Source organism: Microcaecilia unicolor, chromosome 11 (genome assembly GCF_901765095.1).
Source record: "Microcaecilia unicolor chromosome 11, aMicUni1.1, whole genome shotgun sequence".
Classification (NCBI taxonomy): domain Eukaryota; kingdom Metazoa; phylum Chordata; class Amphibia; order Gymnophiona; family Siphonopidae; genus Microcaecilia; species Microcaecilia unicolor.
Window position 1 is genome coordinate 91,149,402 of NC_044041.1, and position 16,253 is coordinate 91,165,654.

Genomic DNA, 16,253 nt, shown 5'->3' on the forward strand with positions numbered 1-16,253 from the left:
ATCCCTTCCTCGATGGCCTATCGGCCATCTGATAAGCCCAGCAAAACAACATAACATCTTAACAGAAAAATGTCCGCTCAGCTGCATATGTGCTTAAACCAGCATAAATAATTTTTCCGTCCTCCTTCCCTCTCCATAATCATAACTTCTCTTTCATCTGATAAACTTTCCTGACACATGAGAAGAAAAAAAGCACAGCACTGCGGAAGTTTGATGAACCAATTTTCTCCTAATTCAAGGTCAGATTTCTATCACAAAAGACCCTATCTTTCATTTCCATCTGCTGAGAATGTTTCTGAAGGAAAGCAGGCATCTTGGGAAGAGTGGGGGTAAGATTGGAAGGCCACCCACCACCCCTACTTAGTACAGTCTAATTATGTGACTGAGAGATCTGTGGACATCATTAGTGTTAGTGACATCCAGGACTGAGGCTTTGCCAGAGACTGTCTTTGTTTCTGAGGCTTGTTTATCTGGCTTCTCCTAGCACTCCAGATAATCTTGGGAGCTGCAGCTGGTTTCAGACTTCAGACAAACTTTCCTTGATGGAAATAGCAGTTCCAGCAGGATGCCCCTTGACTGCTATCAGTCCTTCCTCATGAAGACTGAGGATGCAGCTCCTTCAGCTCCAGGGTTCTCATGGGGGCATGGGATGGTGGGATCTTGTGAAAAGCTGGAGTTGCTCAATTGAGTTGTATCAGGCATAGAGCAATGAGAGGGGAAATTAACTCTTTAGAGAAAGTGAGGCAGAAATCCAGTGGGCATAAACAATTATATGGATACTAATTTTCAGCAATAGGTGACCACATGACTGTTCAGTGTCACTGACTGATATATGGTAAGTTCCTTCTTCAGTCAAGAAGAAACCAATTAATTGCGCCAAGTGGTGGTCCAGTGGGGTTGGTTGGGCAGGAGCAAACCCCACTCACTCCGGCCCTTGTGACTCCTGGTAGAAAATGGCTGCTGTGAACTCTAACAGTAGTCTCACAGTACTACTTCTAGAGGTCAGCAGTAGAACCACAAGACTACCACTAGAGGGGGAGTTGGGATGGGAGGTCTGTTTTCATGGAGGAGTCTGCTATTGGGAAAGAGGTGCTTTGAGGGGGGGTCTGTTATCAAGAAGGGGGTCTGCTATAGCGGGGGATCTTTTCAGGGGGGGTCAGCTATTGAGGGGTTGCTGAGAGAGGGCAACACTTGTGTTTAGGTGGTAGGGTTGGGTCATACTGGGGAGATTGGAGGAGGGTAGGACCTTGTTCGAGGGTGGGAGACAGGGGAGCTCAACCATATCTTCAGCTGCTACCCAGAAGCTTTGCAGGTGCCACCTGATATTCAGTGCCAGCACCCACAGAGCTCCTGGCTCCTCCCCGTCTCTGCTTGGGAAAGAGACGGATGAGGGGAGATATGACTTAGGTCTACAAAATCCTGAGTGGTGTAGAACGAGTAGAAGTAAATCGATTTTTTTACTCGTTCCAAAAGTACAAAGACTAGGGGACACTCGAGGAAGTTACGTGGAAATACTTTAAATATTTTTTTCACTCAACGAATAGTTAAGCTCTGGAACTCATTGCCAGAGGATGTGGTAACAGTGGTAAACAGTTCTGCACTAAAACAATTTAACACACATTAAAAGATTTTAATGGACAGAAATGCAACCAGAGAAATGAAAAAAAGTTTTCCCATGCATACCCCTAGTGCACACAAACAAATTATTTGCTCTCTATTTTCACTGCCATCATTTTCTCTATTTCTAAAAATTGTAAAGATGATTGGGCTCAATATTCAACACCACTTTTCCAGATGTGGATTTTTTTCCCTAATTGATGCCATTTGTATCCCACATTATCCTGAACAAGGTCCGGTTCAATGTGGCTTACATTCAAGAAAAACTTCAAAAATATGATGCAGTCAGATAATTAATTATAACATTTTAACATATTAGGAATAATTGTGTGTTTGTCATGAAGCTAGACAAGAGTATTAGTTATGTTGAAACATATTAGAGAGACGGCAACATTAGTCTATTGTCTTTTGATAAGATATGCACTTAATAGAAAAGCCTTTACTAATTTGTGGAATCTCAGATAATCTTCTAAGTGCCTTAATTGCTTGGGTAGAGAATTCCAAAGTTTGGTACTCTGATATGTGAAGCCTGCAACACAGATTGATTTGTAAGAAAGACCTTTGCAGTTTGGATAATGGAGCGTGAGGTATTCACTAGATGTTTTTATTGTATTACTAGGAAAAAGGCCCGTTTCTGACACAAATGAAACGGGCGCTAGCAAGATTTTCCTCGGAGTGTGTGTGTTCTACAGAGTGTGTGTGAGTGTGTGATAGAGAGAGAGTGAATGTGTGTGTGTGTGTCAGAGATAGTGAGACTGTGTGCGAAAGTGTGTGTGTGTGTGTGTGTGAGAGAATGAGAATGTGTGCCAGGGGTTCCCTCCCTCCCAGTTTCAGGGTCCGCCTGCCCCCCCTCCAAGTTTCAGGGTCCACCCTCCCTCCCACTCACCCACCCAGTTCCAGGGTTGTTTCACCCCCTCTCCCCCTCCCTCCCAGTTTCAGGGTCACCCCCCCTCCTAGTTTCTTGGTCTGCCTGGCCCCCCTCCAAGTTCCAGGGTCCGCCCTCCCTCCCACCCACCCAGTTCCAGGGTCGTTGCCCCTCTCTCTCTCTCCCTCCCAGTTCCAGGGTAGTTGCCCCCTCTCTTTCCCCCCTTCCCCTCCAGCCACCCACCTGCAACGTTGTGAAGCTGACTCCTTGGCTTCATTGAAGTGAAGGGTTCGTCAGATTCGTCAGTCTGTCACCATCTCTCGGCCCCGCCCTCGCGCCTCTGATAGGTCCTCCATCCTCGACGTCAAAACGTGATGACGTTGAGGGCGGCGGACCTATCAGAGGTGCGAGGGCGGGGCAGAGAGAGATGGTTTCAGAGCGACGAACCTAACGATCCTTACAAACCCTTCACCAGTGAAGCCACGGAGTCAGCTTCAGAACGTTGAAGGTGCCTTTTATTATAGTAGAGATGTGAAGGTAAATCAATTAGTTGTTGCATGTAGGAGGGTGATAAACCATATATGATTTGGTAAAGTCATGCATACTTTAAAGGTGATCCTGGCGTTTATGGGAAGCCAGTGAAATTTTAACAAGAGAGGGGAAGCCTCCTCAAAGCGAGGAGCACTGCAAACAAGCCGGGCGGTGGTATTTTGTGCTGTTTATCATTTTTTAAGGAGAGAGATTTTAATATATTTAATATATATAGATTTGTATATGTATTCTGAAATGACATAAGTCATGACGGAAAATTGTAAGCCACATTGAGCCTGCAAATAGGTGGGAAAATGTGGGATACAAATGCAACAAATAATAATAAAAATACCTGCCTATATGGCATACAATAATCAAGTATGGGGGCTGGCTGGAACTGTCTGTTCTGTACAGCGGTCAAGGTTGAGGTTATATTTATTGATATTCCGCTTAAGGACATGCCATCAAAGCGGCTACAATCGCAAACATTGGAAAACACAAAAGAACACCATTCTGTCTGGTTCCATCCAGATAGTTCCATCAAATATCTTACAGCCTACTCCAAAGTGATCCATGAGTGGAGTGAGACTGGAGAGGTGAATTATCTGGATAGTGATAGTATTCATATTGCTGCTATCTGGATAATGCCACCGACAAGGCTGTAGAGAGTTATGTGTGGGTGGGGTTGCCAAAATTGTACCCCGTCTATTCCCTCCTTGGCAGCAACACAATGGGTGGGGTGGGAGCACTAGGGGCATGTCGCACATGGTGAGTTTCTGGCTTAAGACACTCCTGACCACCAGTCACTAGTACCCAGGATATTCAGCACTGTTCACTAACCCCTACATTCTTTGCTCATGCCCCTTACCTGAGTCAGAAAGTCCCTAACGGTCCTGCAGCATGCCGTGCCTAAGAGTCTTGTGAGTGTTTACTTCCTGGTTGTTGCACTTCACTTTTATAGCCCTAGATGGGGAATGGACAGATGACCTCACTTCCTGGCTAGAGATACATAAGGAAGTGCTGTACACTCCTCCAGTGCTTTGGCAACAGGCTTCCAGAGTTGTGCCTCTCCAGTATCTGTTGCTTAGCCTGTTCCTGCTTCCAGCCCTGCTTGTTTCATCCTGCCCATTCCAGTCCTTCAGCCCTGCTTGTTCCTGTCTCCAGCCTTGCTGTTCCAGCTACTCCCTGGCCTCAACTCCATTTGGCCAGCCCCCCAAGGGTTCTTTTAAAAGCTAACCCCAAGGAATCTCTTAAGAGCCAACATCTGACTAGACCAATCTTGTTGTGTTCCAGCTAGTCTGCTAGGCATTGCATAGTCCTATGCTTCTGCCTGTCTGAGTCAGGTCCTACCTTCTCCAGCTCCCAGACTCTGCCAGCAACTGTTGACGATGGCCTGCATGGCACTTACACGCTACAGGTAGAACCAACCTCATCACAATCCAAGGGCTCACCTTCCCCAACCTTGACATCTATATATATCAGCCAACTTTGCTCAGAAATATCAATAACTGGCTGCTAACAACCAATTATTGATGTTGTCAGTCTTAAAATTTTGCACACACATCTCACTGCACACTATTCTATAAAGCACAGCGACTAACTTCAGTCATGTTTACCTAAAAAAGGGGAGTAGGCCAGGGGCATTCCAAAAAGTTGCACAAGTTCAGGGCCAGTGTGGGGGGGAGGGTGGCAGTCCGAGTGGGGGGGGGGGGGGGCGGTGGCTGCGGCAGCCCTGTCCTGGGCCTGGCTCTGTTCTCGGCACGGTGGGAACTTGCCTGATATCGTATTTTGTAAGAATTTATTGTTATTATTATTATTATTTTCCTTTATATTGGTTTTTTTTTCTTACCCTGTGTTGCTAGATGCAAGTGGATGCTTGTAAAGATAGGTGATAATCTGATAAATACAACATTTACAAAATTAAAAAATAAAGAATAACTATCTCCTAATTTACGAGTTTCTGGGTTTTAAGATGTACTTGGTACCTGAGAAGAGAAGAACTCGTGACACATCGGCATTAATCTGCAAACTTTTGTTTCTATCAAAAAGGCATCTTGATTGTATTAAATGAACCACTGTGGCAAGGACACAGGCATGAAACGTGTGCCCTGTGAAGGAGCATATGAGATCCAGGCTGAGCTGGCTCAACAGAGCACCTACAGTTAAACATTAACATCAGTACAGATGAGAAAATGTCACAAGACATGTGGCAGTGATTGATGATGGTGGTTAGGACCCATTAACGTCACAGTGTTAGCTAGATTCTTCATAATATTAGTTGATCTGTTTCTTGGTTCTCTCCTGTACTCCTTTGGTCTTCTTACAACTACCCCTTTCTTGTTTTTATCCTTGTCAAAATACCAGGCAGGCATCCTCTGATATATGTAACGAATACAGCACAGGCAGCTGAGCAGGTCTTCTTTAGTGGTATATGCAAAGTAGGAATACAGCACAGATGGCTGAACAGAACATCTTCAACAGATTTTCACACAGGCATCACACTGATACAGTTTTAAAGATGGAGTACAAAACGGACAAGTGAAGAGCCAGATTTCATCAAGACCTCATACTGGTGTCACACTAATACAGGTAGCTTTCTCATCTATTTAGAGATTTTCAAAGAAATTTTATGAATTCTAACTCAGGACATTGCTCTGGTGACTTTAGAAATGGGAATAGGGAGGGTTCATTTCAGTTGCTGTTGGAGTTTGTGTGCTTAATGTGTGTTTTTGTAACTACTTATATTGTATTGTTTCACCATGCAAATCAGCATAGGTGGGTGTGCGGTTTACAAATTTAAATAAATAAATACAGCATGAATAGCTGAAGGATCATCATCAGAATCATTTGTATAGTGTCATACTGATGCACATGAACAATAAATACAGCATGGACAGCTGAAAAATAGATCTTCAACAGAGCTCCATGCAGGTATCATGCTCAGGGCTAACCTTAAGAAAACAAAGGGCCCAGGGCAATTCAGCTAGAGCAGGACCCTCCCTGAGACATAAAAGACCTGGATGAAATAGATGTTCAGATTTTCATAGTGCTTATGCTGTATCCCCCTGATTCTATAAAAATTGCCAAAAATTGCACATGCAAATTTAGTCATGTTCCCGATTTGTGCATGCAATTTAATAGAATTATGAGCCATCATTGGCTTTTGAAACAAGCTACTTTTGGCACTAATTACATTTAATTATGACCTACGCACATAAGTTAGGCACAGGATCCACACCTAAATTTACACATGGTCCAAAAAGGGGGGTCAAGGGCATTTCAGGGAACAGGGCATGGTTTTGAGTTACGTGCATAATTACAGAATATGGGTGCTCTGCACCTAAATTGCATGTGACTCTCTGCTTCAGTGGCGTACCAAGGGGGGGCGGTGGGGGCGGTCCGCCCCGGGTGCACGCCGCTGGGGGGGTGCCATGCGCCGGTCAGCGTCGTTCGTTTCCATGCTCCCTCTGCCCCGGAACAGGAAGTAACCTGTTCCGGGGCAGAGGGAGCATGGAAACGAACGACGCTGACTGGCGAGCGGCACCCCCCCAGCGGCGTGCACCCGGGGGGTTCTTTTGCTGGGGTGGGGGGTGTCCCTTTGCCGGGGGGGTCACGCTGCATGGGGAGGCGCTGCACCCGGGGGGGTGGGGTGCATCGGCGATCTGCCCCGGGTGTCAGCGCCCCTCGGAACGCCACTGCTCTGCTTAATCGTTTGTTCTGTAAACCGTGCTGAACTTTAGGCGCGACTTATAGAATACCGTTTAAGCGGATATTTTTTGGCGCCTTATATAGAATCTAGTTCTATATGCCTATTTATCTCATGCATATTCATTGTGGCAATGCAGAAAATCAAACTGACTAGATGTGCCTCCAGGAGAGGTTTGAGAAGCACTTCCCTGGTATCTCCTTGCTCTTCTGGAGTCTCTGTGGAAGGGATGTCATTGTAGGAGATGAGAAGTGGGGGGGGGGGCTGCAGCAGCATTGGGCTTATGACAGTTGCCCAAACTCAGTCTCCCCCAGGGACAGCCCTGGTCACACCGATCCATGTAACGCATAAATGCAGCATGGTCAGCTGAGGAATGAATTCAGGAAAGGAGATTTCAAAGCAAAATGGAGGGGAGGGGGAGGCACTGTCATAGGATTAAACCTGTTCAGTTTTCCAACTAGAAAATATGAAAGTATTAAAAAAATGTATGAATGTAAAAAAAAAAGGAGACTAATGAATAAGACCAAAATTTAAAGAAAAAAAAAACGAGGGGCTGGAGCCAGAAAATGGCCAGCATGATATCTTTAAAGAGACAAAAAAGATGATATGAACATAGTAACATAGTAGATGACGGCAGAAAAAGACCTGCATGGTCCATCCAGTCTGCCCAACAAGATAAACTCATATGTGTATACCTTACCTTGATTTGTACCTGCTTTTTTCAGGACACAGACCTTACAAGTCTGCCCAGCAGTATTTCCCGCCTCCCAACCACCAGTCCCGCCTCCCATCACCGGCTCTGGCACAGACTGTATAAGTCTGCTCTGCACTATCCTCGCCTCCCAACCACCAACCTCTCTTCCCCCACCTGCTCCGCCACCCAATTTTGGCTAAGCTTCTGAGGATCCATTCCTACTGCACAGGATTCCTTTATGCACATCCCACGCATGTTTGAATCCCGTTACCGTTTTCATCTCCACCACCTCCCGCGGGAGGGCATTCCAAGCATCCACCACCCTCTCCGTGAAAAAATACTTCCTGACATCTTTTTTGAGTCTGCCCCCCTTCAATCTCATTTCATGTCCTCTCGTTCTACCGCCTTCCCATCTCCGGAAAATATTTTTTTGCGGATTAATACCTTTCAAGTATTTGAACGTCTGTATCATATCACCCCTGTTCCTCCTTTCCTCCAGGGTATACATGTTCAGGTCAGCAAGTCTTTGCTCATACGTCTTGGAACGCAAATCCCATACCATTCTCGTAGCTTTTCTTTGCACCGCTTCCATTTTTTTAACATCCTTCGCAAGGTACGGCCTCCAAAACTGAACACATGAAGACATGTGGCAATGTGCCATGTGATTAGCAACTGCGATATGGGTTTTGAAATGAAGCATGTGCCTGTGAAAGGAATAACCACTCAAACAGGAAACAAGAGGTTCCATTCAGAACCAGTGGAGAAAACATGTGTCCGTGCATGTGCACCAGGAACCCAACAGAAAAGCAGGGCCGGACATGCAATAAAGGACATCACTGGGAGCCCCAAGCCAAGTCTGGCACTGGGAAAAGAGGAGATAAGAGCAAAAGCTCCCAGCAACATGGAAGAGGGAATACATTCCCTGCCTGCCATCAGCATGAGATAATTGCTCAAAATAGGCCACAGCCTCTTTTGTGTTGCCATTGCCACTCCCAAGTCTTCTGAGCCACCTCTACCCTGGTTACAAAAGAAATGATGAAGGAAGTTGTGAAAAGGTCCCTTATCCTCATGGACCAGTGAAGAGAGCCACACACAGAAGAAAACTGACCTCCACAGAGCAGTCAAGCCAACACATGATTTTTTTTGCAAGAGAGAAACTTATCATTTTGTCTATTGGGGAATGACATTTTCTGTTATTCTGTGGATTTACACAGTCATTTATGGTGTTTTTAATAGTTTGTTTCAATATAAATACTCCAGACACTTATTGAAACAATATCCAAAATATTTATTAATAAACACATATCATTCTTACTGCATTTATCCTACACACGAATTCCAGAGTTTAATTACACGTTGAGTGAAGAAAAAATGAATCGGAGAAAATGTTTCTTCACTCAATGTGTAATTAAACTCTGGAATTTGTTGCCAGAGAATGTGGTAAAGGCGGTTAGCTTAGCAGAGTTTAAAAAAGGTTTGGACAGCTTCCTAAAGGAAAAGTCCATATTCCATCATTAAATTGGACTTGGGGAAAATCCTCTATTTCTGGGATAAGCAGCATAAAATGTTTTGTACTTTTTTGAGATCTTGCCAGGTATTTGTGACCTGGATTGGCCACTGTTGGAAACAAGATGCTGGCCTTGATGGACCTTTGGTCTGTTCAAGTCAGTGGCGTAGCCACAGGTGGGCCTGGGTGGGCCAGGGCACACCCACTTAAGGCTCAGGCCCACCCAACAGTAGCATACGTTTAACAGTAGCTGGTGGGGATCCTAAATTCGGTCAGCTGAAGACTTCCCCCTGATGGTAACGAAAACACTACTCTCCACGATACCGAAACCTGCACATGCTCAGTTTTCAGCACATGCCTGCTGCAGACTGCAAGGGTGGAAAGAAGCATTTTCCTTTCAGCTGAGATATTTTTTGGGTGGTGGTTGGAGGGGAGGGGAGGGGAAGAACACTTGGTGCCCACACACTTCTTGCCTAGGCCCACCCAAAATCTGTTGTCTGGCTACGCCCCTGGTTCCAGTATGGCAATACTTATGTAGTTATGTACTTATGCACACATACATTCCACTGTGAAGTCCAAGCGCTAAAACCCAATGCTGAAAACACATAAACTATTGTCCAAGATGAAACTCCTGTATGAAAAAGAAAATTGTTTTCAGAGATGAAGATCCTGTATGAAGAAGGAAATTGTGAGAACTATCATCCATTGACTGTTTGAAGGTATTGCGTCTGAGTTTTGGCTGCTGCTTGCTGACGCCTTTGGGATTGGCGACCAGCTTGCCTTTGAAAACAGTTTTCTTTTTCATTCAGGAGTTTCATCCTGGACAATAGTTTATGTGTTTTCAGCATTAGGTTTTAGCGATTGGACTTGACAGTGGAATGCATGTGTGTGCAGTATAAATGCAGTAAGAGTGATATATGTTTATTAATAAATATTTTGGATATTGTTTCAATAAGTGTCTGGAGTATTTATATTTAACTATATATTTGATATGTTTTATTATTTTTTTTATTATCCCTAGTTTTGTGGTTTAATAGTTTCCACTCTAATATGAGTGCAGACTCCCAATGCAGGCTATACTACCAAAACAGTGTGAAGTCTTCTTTGAAAATAATCAATAAAAGTCAGTTTTACACCATTGGTTTCGTTGGCCATCTCCACTGTTTTCTGCTAGTGAAGAAAGAGCCATTAACATTCATACCCAGTGTGCCACCTGCACCACAGCCAGCCTTGTAGAAAACTACCCCTGCTAGGAATACCCTGAACTCCTCCCCCCCCCCCCCCCCCCCCCATGCCCTGAGCATTTAATGTGGATAGGACACTAAGGGGGAAACTATCAAGGTGCGGTAAAAGTCAGGCTTTTACCCCACCTTAATTGACTGAACGGGTCAGAATGAAACTTGCAGTAGCTCAGTATTGTAGGCTACTGATTCCTGTGGTAAAAGAATAGTGCCTTTGGTCAGCCACATAAGTACATAAGTATTGCCATACTGGGAAAGACCACAAGGTCCATCAAGCCCAGGATCTTGTTTCCAACAGTGGCCAATCCAGGTCACAAATACCCGGCAAGATCCCAAAAAAGTACAAAACATTTTTTACTGCTTATCCCAAAAATAGTGGATTTCCCCAAGTCCATTTACTACTACAAATCATTTCTATAGCGCTACCAGTCGTACGCAGTGCTTCACATTTAATAACGGTCTGTGGACTTTTCCTTTAGGAAGCCGTCCAAACCTTTTTTAAACTCCGCTAAGCTAACCGCCTTTACCACATTCTCTGGCAATAAATTCCAGAGTTTAATTACACGTTGAGTGAAGAAACATTTTCTCCGATTCGTTTTAAATTTACTACATTGTAGCTTCATCGCATGCCCCCTAGTCCTAGTATTTTTGGAAAGCATGAACAGACGCTTCACATCTACCCATTCAACTCCACTCATTATTTTATAGACCTCTATCATATCTCCCCTCAGCCTCCTTTTCTCCAAGCTGAAGAGCCCTAGCCACTTTAGCCTTTCCTCATAGGGAAGTCGTCCCATCCCCTTTATCATTTTCGTTGCCCTTCTCTGCACCTTTTCTAATTCCACTATATCTTTTTTGAGATGCGGTGACCAGAATTGAACACAATGTTCAAGGTGCGGTCGCACCATGGAGCGATACAAACAGCATTATTCCACCATCTCAGAAGCATCAGGCCACAAAGCCATGGTCCAGTGCTGCAGGGCTGCATCTTAAAGGGCTGGCCACAGTTGAAAAAAAAGCTGCCCTCTGAACCCCCCCCCCCCCCAGCAGAAACCCCACAAAACTTTAGACCACTTATTGCTTGTTTGAGAGATGCATAGGCATTCTCGGTGCTCAGTTCACTATCATACCAGGGTAGAGGTGCAGGAGCCTTGTGAAAGGCTGTTTCACCTAGAATGTAAACCGCACTGAACCCTGGAAAGGGGATATTAGCAGTATACAAGAATTGAATTTCCTTCTGCAGCTCTCCATCTGGTAGCTTCCCACTCACCTAAAGCACTACCCCAAGTCAAAGATGCCCAATGCAAGACCCCCAGTTCAAGACCCCCTCCTCCACTCAGAAATTCTTCTCACTTGGAAGTGGCCTTTTCCAGAAATGCCCTCTGAAGTCAAGCCCCCCCCCCCCCCTCTTACCAGAACTACTGGCCCCAAATTGAAGGTCTCCCCACCCCCACCCATAGCGTCTCCCTGATCTACCTTTCAGCTTTCCCAGTGTCTAGTGGATCCTGGGCAGGAGCCAAAGCTGTTATATAGAAACCTGACACCCCAAACAGTTGTACTGTGAAACTACCACTAGGGGTCGCTGGTGCTATTTTGAACCTGGCAGGAACAAAGCAGGAGCAACTGGGATCACTCCTACCTGGAATCCACTAGACCTGCAAACTATATTATGGAATTAACATAGTAATGAGGTGTTTTGTATACATTTGCATGCTTTGCATCTCATTATTTTGTACCCTGCAGTGACTTGTGCTGCATTATGGCACCATGTCTTCTGTTTCAGCCCTTTGACACACGTTAAATGGCAAATGATGCATGGTATAGCTGAATTACAGCTTGATAACCATCCCCCTAAGATAGTTAATTTAGAAGTATATTCATAACACACAAGCAAACAATTTGTGAAGGGGAGGGGGGGGGGGGGGGTAACCAGAGACCAGAGGCACAAAAGACTGAGGTTACATTTACCCAGAAACAGGCTGTAGTCCTTATGTGGCACAGTTGTCATGGGAAGGATGTCAGGGACCCTGCTTTTGGTTCCATGTTGTTGTTTTTTTCAGACCAGAGGGAGCTGACACAGTTCTGGTGTAACCTCTCCCTGAGCATAGATGTTTTTTTTGTTCTGGTGTCTCATACATCTCAGGGCAGGACCCCTTTTCTGTGGGACTTGGAGCCCTATCATTTTTCATGGATCTGTCATTCATGGCAGACAGTGTAAGAACGGGGCATCTTTCTATCTAATGTGGAATGATTGCAAATGAGCAAACTGGGGTTTTTTTTTTCTGACCTTCATTTAGCACTTTAACCCCTGATAAGCAGCTTCCTTGTACTGGGGTGTGGTTAGGGGGGGAAGGGAGAGGAAAAATGCCTGAAAAGAGTCTCAGGTTAGATTGTGAACCCTCTAGGGACAGAGAAAGTACCTGCATATAGTCTAGTAGCAGTACATGAGGTAAATTGGCAGGGAGAAGTGAAGAAAATCAGTTGGACCCTGCTGCTGGCCCCCTGCCTGAACTCTGTGCCTCAATGTAATTGTAGGTATAGTTTTACAAAGTTACAAAATAGGTTATTGAGGGTGTGAATTGGAAAGCCCCAAGAAGGAGTGCAGGAATACCCCCTGCCATGCCTCTCTTGGGCTCACTGTGCCATGAAGTGGCATGGACAGGGTTAAAAAAAAAAGGCGCTTAGCAGGAAACCAGCAGTTCTTCTGGGCAAGCAACAGTTAAGGAAGGCCAGGACTGAGGAAGTGTAAGTGAATGTTAATAATGCAGCTTCAAGTTCCAGTGGTGGAGTTAGTGCTATGCTACCCATGCATGCACACATGAGCGTGGCTATGGCCGGGCACAGCTAGGCACAGTCTCTGCCCCCTCCTGCGCAGAAAGGACAAGTCTACCCCGGTGCTCTCCCCTCCCCCCCGGGGGGGCTGCCTGTAAGTACCCTGCAGCAGAAGCTGAGATGTCTTATCTGTTAAAATCTAGAAGGGTGGGGGGGCGTAATGGTGTCCGCAGTGCTGAAAGTTTGCAGAGATGCAAGAATGGTGCAGACTTGCATTCACCTGGGTCAGACTTGGGCAAAGGCATCTGGCTCAGAAATGCTTTGAGGATCTCGTTTGGGAAGAGAAGGGGGCAGTCAAATACCACCTGGGGTCTGGGTCAACAGCCTCCACGGTTCTCATCTATCTTTCTATGTCTGGGGAGAGGGAAAGTCTGTAGTTCTGCTCAGGTGGTCGGAAAGGCAAAGAGTAGCAGAGGCGGCCGTGGGTTTTGTCTGCCCCCAGATTGGTGCACGGCGTGAACTCTCTCACTAGGGCACGAGAGAAAACTTTCACACTTGTCAGTAGTTTCTGCGCCAGAAGACGGCTGTCGCTGAAAGGGTTGGGATGGGAACAGCCTGAACAGGGTCTTCTGGAATCCGTGGACGGGGCCCCCTGAGCGCTTTCTTTACCGTGAGAAAGAAAACACAACATTTTTTTCTCTCTCACTTTGTGGGAGATTTATTTCTATTTCCCAGTTCACTAATGCCTTAATAAAGGTCAGCAAACGAGCTGTAGGTGATCCCATTTCTCTGGACTAACTTCATACATCTGTGGCTGACTTTTGAGCGTTCTCCTGGCTTCATCTGATCAGGATAATTGTGCTAGTCACAGATGAAGTTAGTTCAGTAAAAAGAGGCCGAACCTGCTAACCACAGTGCTTTTGCTGGCTGAAATAATTAGAATTACTGGTGACCTCTGGCTACAACGGCTGAATACAAATTCAGTTGAACTTTTATCTCTTTGTAAATACGGAGAGGGGACCCGAAACCATCTGTGCATTATCTGGGCGGGCACTTACTATTAAGAATCCACTTTTTACTTTAGGTATCCCCCCCCCCCCCACACACACACACACACACACACACACAAACAAACACTTTGTTAATTTCAGGAGCAAAAGGCACAGACTGAAACATCCCCCAGAAGGCTTCCAAACAGGGCCAACCTCTCTATTAATAAAAAAAATATTATCTATAATATTTAAAGTGGCTTTGAGGGTGGTGGATACAAACACTTCCACCTTCTCATTTGCCGATGCCAGTGAGTGCTGATACCAGGGCAACATTGTTGGCAGGGTGAAGGGCAGCGCTGATTAAATCTGAAAATAACTTGGAGGGAGACACAGTGAGTCATGTCTGCAAGTTCCCTTGGAGGTGAAGTGAGCTTATTTAGGGTTATTCTGACAGGGTACCCTGGGCGCCTGCTTCATAGATCTAGGGACATGGAGACTGTTGTATTGACAAGTAATGTGGCCCTGTTGGCTCATACTGTGCTGAAAGTTGTCACAGCAGTTCAAAGAGAATGAGCCAAAAGGTTCCTGTACAAAAGGGTAAAACTTATTGTATATTGAAGGAGAGGGAAGGCTGGGGGTCTCAACCATTAGGCAAGAGTAGGCAGTCGCCTATGGCAGCAAAAGCAGCTACAGACCATCCAAGTATAATTTTACCTGAAGGAATGGTGGACAATATCAAATAGCCCCGTTACCTGGATAAATGGCTTTTAGAAATTGCCCTCATTATTTGTTGCTATGTGATATACAAGTATGAAGTCAGAGGGGGAGGGAGTGCAAATTAAGGACCCGAAAGGTAATGGGGGGGGGGAGGGGATAAGACTGACGGTTTGGCTAGGGCACCCAATACCCTTGCACTGCCTCTTCTCATCCCTAAATCCTATATAACCTTAGCTGCTAAATTGTCATTCATTAGCCAGTAACTAGTAGGAGTTCCTTCTTTGAAAACCAGCAATTGTCAATTAGAGTGGCTCAGCAGGCTTCATGGCACTCCATCCTACCCCTTTCCCAACAGGCCAGTGGCGTAGCCAGACCTGACTTTTTGGGTGGGCCCAGAGCTAATATGGGTGGGCACTATGTATATAAGTTTGAGTAGTGGTTCTTGGGATCCTACAAAATAATGCCTTAGAATGCATTTCCAAGTAGTCTGCCCAACAGCTGCCCTGCATCAACATAAACCACATACATACATACATACTTAATGGAAAAAACAATATTTTTAAATATAGTTACATTATGTCATATCAAATTTGACCAGACATAAGTCTATTACATAAGTCTACTATAATGGCAAACATTTCTGTAGCCTAGTGTCAGCCCTGTCCTACCCCCTTACCCATCCCTCATGGCATTAAATATAATACTTTTTTTTTTAATGTCCTGGGCACTGCAAAGCCCACCTCCACCCAGAAAACCGTATATACTTGTTTTTTGATTGTTTGTTTTAATTTTAGCCTGGGCACTGCAGAGATCATGCCCACCCAAAACCCCACCAACATGAGAAATACACAACATTTAAAAAATTTTAACCTGGGCAATATTAAAATTTATTGTTGGTGAGTTTCTGGGTGAGGGTGGGCTCTTCACTGCCTAGGGCAAAAAAGGTATATTTAATGATTAAATATACCTGTTTGTGCACTAGGCAGTGAACAGCCTAGCCCCATCCTTACCCAGAAGCCCACCAGCAGCCAGTATTATGATTACGAGAGCCCACCCCCACTCAGAAGCCCCCCACCAGCCAGCATTTGATTACAAGAGTAATCAAAATTGCTGGCTGGTGGGCTACTGGGTAGGGGTGGGCTCTTCACTGCCTAGAGTTAAAAAAATAAATATACCTTTTTTTGCCCTATGAAGAGTTCACCCCTATCCAGAAGCTCTCACCAGCCAGCATTTTGGTTACACTCTACGTTTAAAAACAACATTTTAAATATATTTATTTTACCTGGGCAGCTGCTTGCTCTTGTTGGCAGGTGGTACAGCAGAGCACTGTGCTGGTTCCTGCCTGCGTGTTGTTTGAGGCCACAGGAAGGTGGTGCTGGGGGGGGGGGGGGGCGGTGGGGTTGAATCGATCAACAGCAATTAAAGGCTGCTGCTGATCGCATCCAGCGAAGGCATTGGTCTCGGTCCAACACCCTTGACTTGGCAGAATGTGGATATGAGGAGCCACGCCGCAACAGAGCTGACAGCCTTCCCATGTGGACTGTGTTCGGCGCCATCGTGTGCACTGCGGGGGGCGGGGAATTGAGGCCATAGCGGCGCGGGCATGCTGCA

The 16,253-nt window shown here is 45.4% G+C and overlaps 1 protein-coding gene across 1 annotated transcript in view; it reads left to right on the top strand.

Moving 5' to 3' along the window:
- The first annotated feature begins 12,952 nt into the window (after positions 1-12,952).
- The window catches only part of PDE4C (phosphodiesterase 4C), an 838,284-nt gene continuing 834,983 nt past the window's right edge, over positions 12,953-16,253 (top strand). Inside the window, exon 1 of the mRNA XM_030217807.1 lies at positions 12,953-13,087. The gene's annotated coding sequence lies outside the window, so the exon portion shown is untranslated. The remainder of the gene's footprint in view (positions 13,088-16,253) is intronic.